The 9536-nt window shown below is 47.4% G+C and overlaps 1 non-coding gene across 1 annotated transcript; it reads left to right on the top strand.

Annotated features, from left to right (window-relative positions):
• Positions 1-9155: 9155 nt before the first annotated feature.
• Positions 9156-9258, top strand: Rnu6-260 (RNA, U6 small nuclear 260). Its single transcript, XR_005505320.1, has one exon. It is a non-coding gene; the product is annotated as a U6 spliceosomal RNA (small nuclear RNA).
• The last annotated feature ends 278 nt before the right edge of the window (positions 9259-9536 follow it).

The following is a 9536-nucleotide window of genomic DNA, read 5'->3' as shown; positions in this document are numbered from 1 at the left end:
AGTATTCTGGTGTGAACTCTGAGCTGGAAATTGATACGAGTGGATCCCAGTCATGTCTACATGGAATCATATGTCAGCGTGCTCTTGGGGCTTACTTCTGTGACTGTGAACCTGGATTCCTTGGAGACCACTGTGAACTCAACTTTGATGATGTACCAGCCAATCATGTCTCCATGGTGATGTACATCTGGATGGAGGAAGCAACTTCTACTGTGACTGCAGGGGTTGTGGATTCTCGGGGACACCCTGGGAGCCTTTGATGCCTCATTGTTGATCAAAGCTTTGTCACAATGATACAACATGGGAAGACACTGTTGACAGCCGGATTTGTCACTGCTGGCCTGGATGCACAGGTGCCCTGTGTGACGCAGACATAAATGAATGCAGTGGTCACCCCTATCATTTGCTGGGGGGATGGTATGGGGTGGAAGCAATCCTCAGAGGATCAATAGGGACACATTGCAGGCCTGCCTTCTTCCTTCAACTACCATGGAGACTCAGTCTATGTTTGTATCTATATGCCTGGATTCACAGTCAAGAGCCTGGCTTAACTGTCCTCTGAGAGGCTCCACCCAGCAGCTGACCTAGACAGATGAAGAGACCCACAGCCAAGCATTGGACTGAGCTTGGGAAGAGTTAGGGGAGGATTGAGGAACTCAGCAGAGAAACAAGCCAAAACCAAACCTACATCATGTTAGGCCATGGGGTGTTGCACAGCTGATTTTTTTAATAATAATAACTTTAAAAAATGAACATAATTATGTAATTTCCCCCCTTTTCCTTTCTGCACTTTTTCCTTTTTCTTTTCCCATTGCTCTCTCAAATCCATTCTTTGAAGCTGCAAATCCATAGCCCCCTTTTCTTTAATCATTGTGTTTTACAACACACACACACACACACACACACACACACACACACACACACATCTAAATCTATCAATAAAACCTCAGTCCATATGATGTTACCTGCATGATTTCAGGACTGGCTGACTGGAGGTTCTTCCCTGGGGAAGACTGTTCCTCCCACTTTCAGCATTCATGGGTTGCCTGTAATTCGTTGTCTAAGGTTGAAGCTGTGTGAACTCTCGCCCTTCCGTGTTAACATGACTGTAGGTATCATCCATTTTGGGCCTTCTTTAGGCAGCCATGTTGATAAGACCTCATGGGCGTGGCTCTCTCACAGCAGACTTCTTTTGGCCCCCTCTACCACAGTGATCCCTGAGCCTTGGGTATAAGAGTTGTGCATAGATGATGTAGCCATTGGGACTGAGTAGCATACAATCTCTCTGTGCTTCGATCCACTGTGACAAGGTCTGAGTTTTTAGTGTTGGTATAACTGTCCCAACAGGCACACAAGCACGCTCGCCTACAGTACCGCTCTCTGTCTTCTCTGAGCTGTAGTCCCTAAAGATCTACTGCATGCCAGACCCGTGTTCCAACACTTCTCTTCCCATCGCTGGCCTTGTGAGTGAACCTTCATCTTTATTTACTTCCTGCTACCCTTCTGAGCCAAGGCTTGTTTATGGGAAAAGAACTCTACTTGATCTTAGCCAAAAGGCCGAGAAGCGATTGGGACAAAGAACTCAAGTTCAGTTCCTAATACCCATGTCAGGCAACTTACAACAGAATGTAACTCCAATTCCAGGGGATCTGATGTCCTCTTTTGACCTCTGTGGGAATCCATACACATGTGGTATACACATACACATATTGTGGTGGTTTGAATGTGCGTGGCCCATGGGAGTGCTACTATTAGGAGGTGTGCCCTTGTTGGAATAGGTGTGGCCTTGTTGGAGAAACTGCACCACTGAGGGGTTGGACTTTGAGGGCTCCTAATGCCCCAGCTCTACCCTCTGAGGAATAGTCTCTCCTGGTTGCTTTTCTATCAAGATTAGACCTCTAGGCTCCCCTAGCACCACATCTGCCTGAATGCTGCCATGCTTCCTGCCATGATGATAATGGACTGAACCCCTGAAACTGTAAGCCAGCCCCAATTAAAGGCTTTCCTTTAGAAAATGTGCCTTGGTCATGGTGTCTCTTCACAGCAATAAAATCCTAACTAAGACACATATGTAAAATAAAATTAAAAAAAAATTTTTTTTTGGTTCTTTTTTTCGGAGCTGGGGACCGAACCCAGGGCCTTGCGCTTCCTAGGCAAGCGCTCTACCACTGAGCTAAATCCCCAACCCCCAAAAATTTTTTAAATAAAATAAGAATTCCCAGTTCTGTGACATTGGCCATGTGAATCTGCCTCTATAGCTCGATGTCACCATCTCTAAGATAGTGTAAGAATATGTTCCCCATGGTATTCCCGGGTAGACAGAGCTAGGGAATAAGTATTTATTTGGCTCCCTCTCTAGCCCATACAGCTTCTGACACACATGAGCATCTAAGACACCAAACTATCTTCCTTATTCCCAAGGATCCTCAGAGCTGACAGGATGTATGTCTGCTTGTCACGCAAAAGTCGGGAGCAGGCAGAGAAGCATTTCCCAGCTACAACACCATTAACAAACACTCACCCCTCCTTTTTGCACCCACGAATATGAACTTCAGGCCTTAGGAGTAGTAGAAGAGATTTTAAAACGTTCAAGGTCGTCCTCTTCTACAAATCAAGTTTGGGGTTAGCCTAGGCAACTTGAAGCCCCGCCTCAAAGACAACAGGAAAATCTATAGAGAAATTCCTCGGAAGTAATGTGGCTACTTGGTCCAAAATACACACTGACTAACCCTACCAACACTCACAACTGTGTACTGATCCTAGTTAAAAAGCTGTTGGAATTATGGCACTGTCTACCCCCCAAGACAAGGTTAAGATGCCCAAAAACATTTCGCTTGAGCAACAGTTCGATAAAGTGTGTAGTCTGTAGATGAGAAAGGTTTAGACAGGCTACGTCGTGACCTGCTGAAAGTCACACAGTTGCCAGTCAGCAGAGCTAGAAGATGCCCCTTCTGTTTGACCTCTCCCTGATGTATTCAACAAGTTGTTCCAGACACCTGTTCCAGTCTTGGCCACATGCTAGGACTGAAGACACAGAGACACAGGAGGACAAAGTCCTCAAGGTTTTCAAGGGGACACAGACCGGTGACTGCTGGGTTCCCAATTCTGTGCAGATTGGAGCCCTGCTGTACCAGGCCCTCTCTAGTCCCCTCCCCCAGCCCTGCTGCTACTCAGGGCTGCAGAACCCCAGACCAGACATGCTTCCTGAGGCTGCTGTTTTCCTTGGCCCCTGAGATGGGAGACAGTGTGCCCGACATGGTGGAAAACAAGACACGGGATGGGGGAGGCAAGGGGAGAGTGGTCCCTCCTCTCACCCCTGCAACCTGTCTCTAGATGGTGGAAACAGAGAACAGAGGGGCTACCCTTCCATCCAACCCCCAGCCCATCCAAGCCATTGTTCCCTTGTTGTGACAGAGGGTTTGTCTGAGGCCCATGGACAGGACTGAGGGTTTCCTCCCCAGCTCTCCCTGCTTGGACAGCTGGAGGAAACATGCGGCCAGAGAGCCAGCCCTCCATTCCAACAATAACAGGCTGCCTGCCCCACTGGTAGGCCCACTGTGAGGGGGGGTCTGGGGGGGAACCGGGAGCCAGAGAGGCCACCCCACTCCACCCTGCTACTGACAAAACATGTTTTCTTGTTTTCTGAGGGGGCAGGGGTGGCTGGTACCCATCCTGATCAAATATGGTGCTGATAAGCACAAAGGGCCAGGCCCGAAGGCTAGCGGCTAGGGCTGCATTCCTGGACTGAGTCAGGTTGACCTTGGGGGTCACTCAGACCAGCCTGCCAGTTCTGGAAGTCTGGGTAATGTAACAGAGAGTTCAAACCCAAGTTCTCTTTTCACTGAGAAGAAGACCCCAGGCTTGCCGAATGGGACTGCAGAACTCAGCAACACAGCGGGCTTGGGAGCTGGGATGCTCTATTGGGCACCTGCTCTGCCCCTCCTCCCCCCCACACACACACTTCCTCTCTGTGTTCTGGAGAAAATGAGAAATAAAGATTGCTGTCCACGGTCTTTGAAGAAACCTGTTCAGAGAAACTACACGACCCATTCACAGCCATACAGCAATGAGATATTAAGTTCACTGTCATTGTCAGTTCTGACCTTGTCCAGAAAGCAGCCATAGCCTTTGGGTCCCCTCTGCCTTCCAACAGCTCTGGGGAAAAGTACTTTATTTCTGAGACGGGTCTCGTTTAGCCCAGGCTGGTCTCAAATTGCCTTTGTGACTAAGATAACCTGGATCATTCTTAATCTTCCTGCCTCCACCCCTTCAGTGCATATACCCATGCCCAACGTATGTGGTGCTAGAAACAAACTGAGGGCCTTAGCATGCTAGGCAAGCATTCTAGCAACTAAGCTGTGTCCCCAGACCCTGAGGGGAGGTGTTACTATAATGTCCAGAAGACATGAACTCAGTGTGCAATCCCCCTTTGCCATGTCTCTCTCTAAGTAGGGGACTTCCAGGTAAACTAGAGGCCCAGTGGCTACCAGCAAGCACTGTGGCTGGGCACGCAAGCACTAAGAGTGTCCCACTGAGACCACTCCTGTGTGTCTCTGCACAAATCCAGAGCAACTCTAACAGCCAAATTCACAGGGCAAACTGTTGCTTTCAAGTCTTTGGGGGCAGAAGAGAGTGGGCACCCAGACTGCCGGAGGTTTCTAGCAGAAGCTGGGGTTTGGGGCTCTGGTGTGTGCCACCAGTGATGGGTGTACTGTACGTACTGGAATGGGGGAGGGAGTCACAAAGCCCAGGTGTGGGCAGTGAGGAGAGGCAAGGATAGGGGACATTGAGAAGGAGGAGAAGACTGACTCAATCTCTTCCTAGCCGCTCACAGAGAGACAGGTGCTGAAGCTTGTGCCCGCCATGGGCAGTTCCACCCCAGCCCCTCAGTGCATCCCTGTACCACCCGCCCACTCTGTAAGTGCCACAGACGCTAGGGACCCATCCCAACACGGGATGCTGCTTCAAAATCTGCCCTCCACACATTTCTCTGAGCATCCACCTCCTGGGCTGACATCAGAACCGATTCCCAGGGCTGACAAGATGGCTCCGTGAGTAAAGAACTTGCTGCACAAGCTCCATGGCTTGAGTTTGATCCTCAGATCCCACCAGGAGAGAGGAGAGAAGCAGCTCCACAAGGTTGTCCTTTGACCTCCATACTTGTGCTGTGGCACAAGCATGCCTTCCCCCAACCCCTGACATCACACACAATAATAAGACACAGTTAAATAGCAAGAGAAACTTGAAAAGACTCGCTTCTATGGGTCCATCTAGTGGTGCTGTCCTACAATCTCAGGTACTAAGGAGGATTACAAGTTCAAGGCCTGGCTGGGTTGTAGGATGAGTTCAAGGCCAGACTGGGAAACTTACCTATCTCAAAGCAAGAAATACTGAACGTCTCTGTAAATGTAGCATTGTGGTAGAAAATTCACTGTGTATAAGGCTCAATCCTCAGTACTGAAAACATAGCCAAAAATCCACCACCACACACAGTGTTCCACAGGAACCACGGGTCTTAAGTGAGAGCTGGTTTGAGATCTATTCCATGGACCGTTCTCTGGGCCTGGTGTATCTAGCCTGAACCCCTTGCTTTCAAACTAAGCAAACCTCCCCACCCTCTGTCTGATTCCAGGCCCTCACTCATCTTCCCTCACTGTCTGAAGCTCTATTTTTGTTCTGTCCTTATCCAACTACACACCTGCTTCCTGTCCCTAAGGTCCTGGCCTGAGAATCCAGTCCAAAGAGGCCTGGCCTCCTGCGGTCTAGCTGTGGGTTGAGCTCTCCATGTGGGCAGCCAACACGGCCCCCAAGGGAGCCCTGGAAGGTGACTTCTCACCTGTGCTGCGTGCCATCAATCCAACTTTGAACTCTCGAGGAAATCCCCCAGTTGAGAGGCCTGGCCTTTAGTGTGATGGCAATTTGAACTTACACATGGCCTGGTGTCTGCCCACCTCAGCTGGAAATTAATTTCAGATCAGCAGAAACAGGATCCAGCTTACCCTTCCCCAACACTGCCATTCCCAGGACCCACAGCAGAACCTGGATCGTGTTGGCCTTTAGTGGCTGTCAGTTGGATGTAGAAGCAAATGAGCTTTTATGAGCCCACACTTGGTCCAACAGGTGCAGACCCATGTGGGGCAGCCCCACTGGGACCTGGGGAGCCTCGGTCTCTGAGTGCACTGGCCCTTGGCTGTGCCAGGCTCTGATTCTTCTCACTCAGCTGCCTTCAGCCCTTTGTTCCCAGGGAGTCTTTCCCCACCTGGGAAACCAAGCAGGGATCTCAGGGGTAGAAACCAAAAGCAAGGGAGAGTAGGGTGACTGTATGAAAGCAGACAGGTCCTGCCGGCCATGTGGTGGGTGTGGAGGTTGGGAGCAGGGGTGGTTAGGACATGACACAGACAGATGAAGAAGAGCCCTAATATTATTACTCACTCAAAAAAACAAAAAACAAAAAACAAGCTGACAAAAATTGAGAAAAATTACTCAAAATGTTTAATTACTTTATTTAAAAATATTGTTTATTTTTACTTTAAGAGACCGAGTGGTATTTTTACCTACATATATGTCTATACAGCATGTGTTTGTCTGGTGTCCTCCAGTGACCATAGGTGTGTGGGTTTATTTTTGGGTCTTCCGTTCCATTCTACCTCCCTATCTCTCTACAATTACCATGCAGTTTTTATCACTATTGCTCTGTAAGACAGCTCGAGGTCACGGATGGTGATTCGTGCAGAAGTTCTTTTATTGTTGAGAATAGTTTTTGCTATCCTGCTTCTTTTGTTGTTGTTGTTGTTGTTATTCCAAATAAATTTGCAAATTGCTCTTTCTAACTCTATGAAGAGTTGAGTTGGAATTTTGATGGGGATTGCATTGAATCTGTAGATTGCTTTCGGCAAGACGGCCATTTTTACTATATCAGTCTTGCCAATCCATGAGAATGGGAGATCTTTCCATCTTCTGAGATCTCCTTTAACTTCTTTCTTCAGAGACTTGATGTTCTTGTCATACAGACCTTTAACTTGCTTGGTTAGAGTCACACCAATGTATTTTATGTTATTTGTGACCATTGTGAAGGGTGTCATTTCCCTAATTTCTTTCTCACCCTGTTTACCCTTTGAGTAAAGGAAGGCTACTGATTTGTTTGGGTTAATCTTTATCCAGCCACTTTGGTGAAGTTGTTTATCAGGATTAGGAGTTCTCTGGTAGAATTTTTAGGGTCACTTAAGTATACTATCATATCATCTACAAATAGTGATATTTTGACTTCTTCCTTTCCAATTTGTAGCCTTTTGACCTCCTTTCAGAGTCTGATTGCTCTGGCTAGGTCTTTGAGTACTATATTGAGTAGGAAGGGAGAGAGTGGGCAGCCTTGTCTAGTCCCTGACTTTAGTGGGATTGCTTCAAGTTTTTCTCCATTTAAATTGATGTTGGCTACTTGTTTGCTGTATATTGCAAACCATCCCTGCATCCCTGGGATGAAGCCTACTTGATCATGATGGATGATTGTTTTGATGTGCTCTTGGATTCGGTTAGCAAGAATTTTATTGAGTATCTTTGCGTCAATATTCATAAGGGAAATTGGTCTGAAGTTCTCTTTCTTTGTTGGGTCTTTGTATGTTTTAAGTATAAGAGTAATTGTGGCTTCATAGAAGGAATTGGGTAGTGTTCCTTCTGTTTCTATTTTGTGGAATAGTTTGAAGAGTGTTTGTATTAGGTCCTCTTTGAAGGTCAGACAGAATTTTGCACTAAACCCTAGAACTAGAGTTACAGATGACTGAGTGGGAGCTGGGAATGGAACTTGGGTCCTTGTAAGAGCAGCAAGTATTCTTAACTGCCAAGTCATCTCTCCAGCTCCTCCCACTCGCATTACTTTATTCTTAATTAAAGGGGTGTGTGTTTAGAGGTATGTGCGCATAATTACAGGTGCTTATGGAGTCCAGAAGACAGCACTGAATTCCCTGGAGCTGAAATTACAACAGTTGTGGGCACCCCAATGTTGGAGCTGAAAACCAAATCCTGCTCCTCTGTTAGAGCAATAAGCGCTCTTTTCTTTCTTCTTTAAAAAACAAATTATTCATTTTACATGTATGAGTACACTGTAGCTGTCTTCAGACACACCAGAAGAGGGCATCAGATCCCATTACAGATGGTTGTGAGCCACCATGTGGTTGTTGGGAATTGAACTCAGGTCCTTTGGAAGAACAGCCAGCGTTCTTAACCACTGAGCCACCTCTCCAGCCCCATGAGTTTCCTTTCGACAGCAGGTATTACCAGGTTTAAAGAACAGTAAGAAATACTGGTTGCCAAGCATGGAGCTCGCACCCGTAACCCCTGCATTTGAGAGGCAGAGGCATTTGAGAGATTAGGAGTGCATGGTCATCCTCAAATACACGGAGAGTTCGAGGCCAACCTGAGCTACGCAAAACTTAGTCTTGAGATATGAAAGAATACTGACAGTGATCTCAGGGGAGATCAGAGTATAAAGCAAGAACGGTATCACTCTGATGTCCCTGTGGTTTTTAAGTAGGTCTCAGACGGAACCCTCCTGAGAATGCTAGAGTAGAGTCCACTGCGGTAGAGGTGACTGAGGCAAAAATTCTACACTGTTCTTTCCTGCTCATCGCAGCAGGCTGAGACTCGTGAAGGGCAGGCTGGAGGACAGTGAGTTTGAGTAGGGTAAGAATGATGTACGGGCTCAGGTCTTTTTTTTTTTTTTCGGAGCTGGGGACCGAACCCAGGGCCTTGCTCTTCCTAGGTAAGCGCTCTACCACTGAGCTAAATCCCCAGCCCCGGGCTCAGGTCTTGAACACCTAACTTTGCTTCCTTGTCTAACCTTGTTACTACCCGTTGATAAGGAATCCATGGGGCTTGGGTGTGCGTGAACAGCTCTAATGTATTTCTACTTTTGGATTTGACCCAAAGAAGCACCAGTAGGTCTCAGGTTGTGGGCCTCAGCAGCCTGAAGATCCCATGTGACAACCCGAGCAGGGAAGCAGGGAGTAATAGGGAGCTTGGGTAGACGGTAGTAATTGGGGTACGGAACTAGATTTTCTGGTTTTGAATCTTTTTTTCAGTAAAGGGAAAATTTTGGTGTTATTTTCATTCCAAAAGCAGATAAATAAGCACAGAAGAGCAAATTAAAGTTAGCCTGTTCGGTGCTGGCATTGGCAGTACATATAAGAAGACTGAAACAGCACAGAGATCAGCGTGGCCCCTGTGCAAGAGTGACCTGCAAATCATGAGGCGTTCCATGTTTAAAAGACGCAAAGGCACTTGACCACCTGAACTCGATCCCGGGGCCCACATAGTAGAGGGAAGAGAACTGACCCCTGAAAGTTGTCCTCCGACCTTACAAGTGTGTCATGACAGACATGCGTGTCCACACATCACATGTGCACACACGCACACACACACACACACACACACACACACACGCAAACAAGTAAGTAAGCAAAATGCTATTTAAAAACAAAATGTAGGGGGCTGGAGGGATGGCTCAGTGGTTAAGGGCACCGACTGCTCTTCCAGAGGTCCTG

The sequence above is a fragment of the Rattus norvegicus genome, chromosome 5 (assembly GCF_036323735.1).
Source record: "Rattus norvegicus strain BN/NHsdMcwi chromosome 5, GRCr8, whole genome shotgun sequence".
Classification (NCBI taxonomy): Eukaryota; Metazoa; Chordata; class Mammalia; order Rodentia; family Muridae; genus Rattus; species Rattus norvegicus.
Note: the sequence above shows the minus strand (reverse complement) of the source record. Positions and strands in the feature narration are given on the sequence as shown.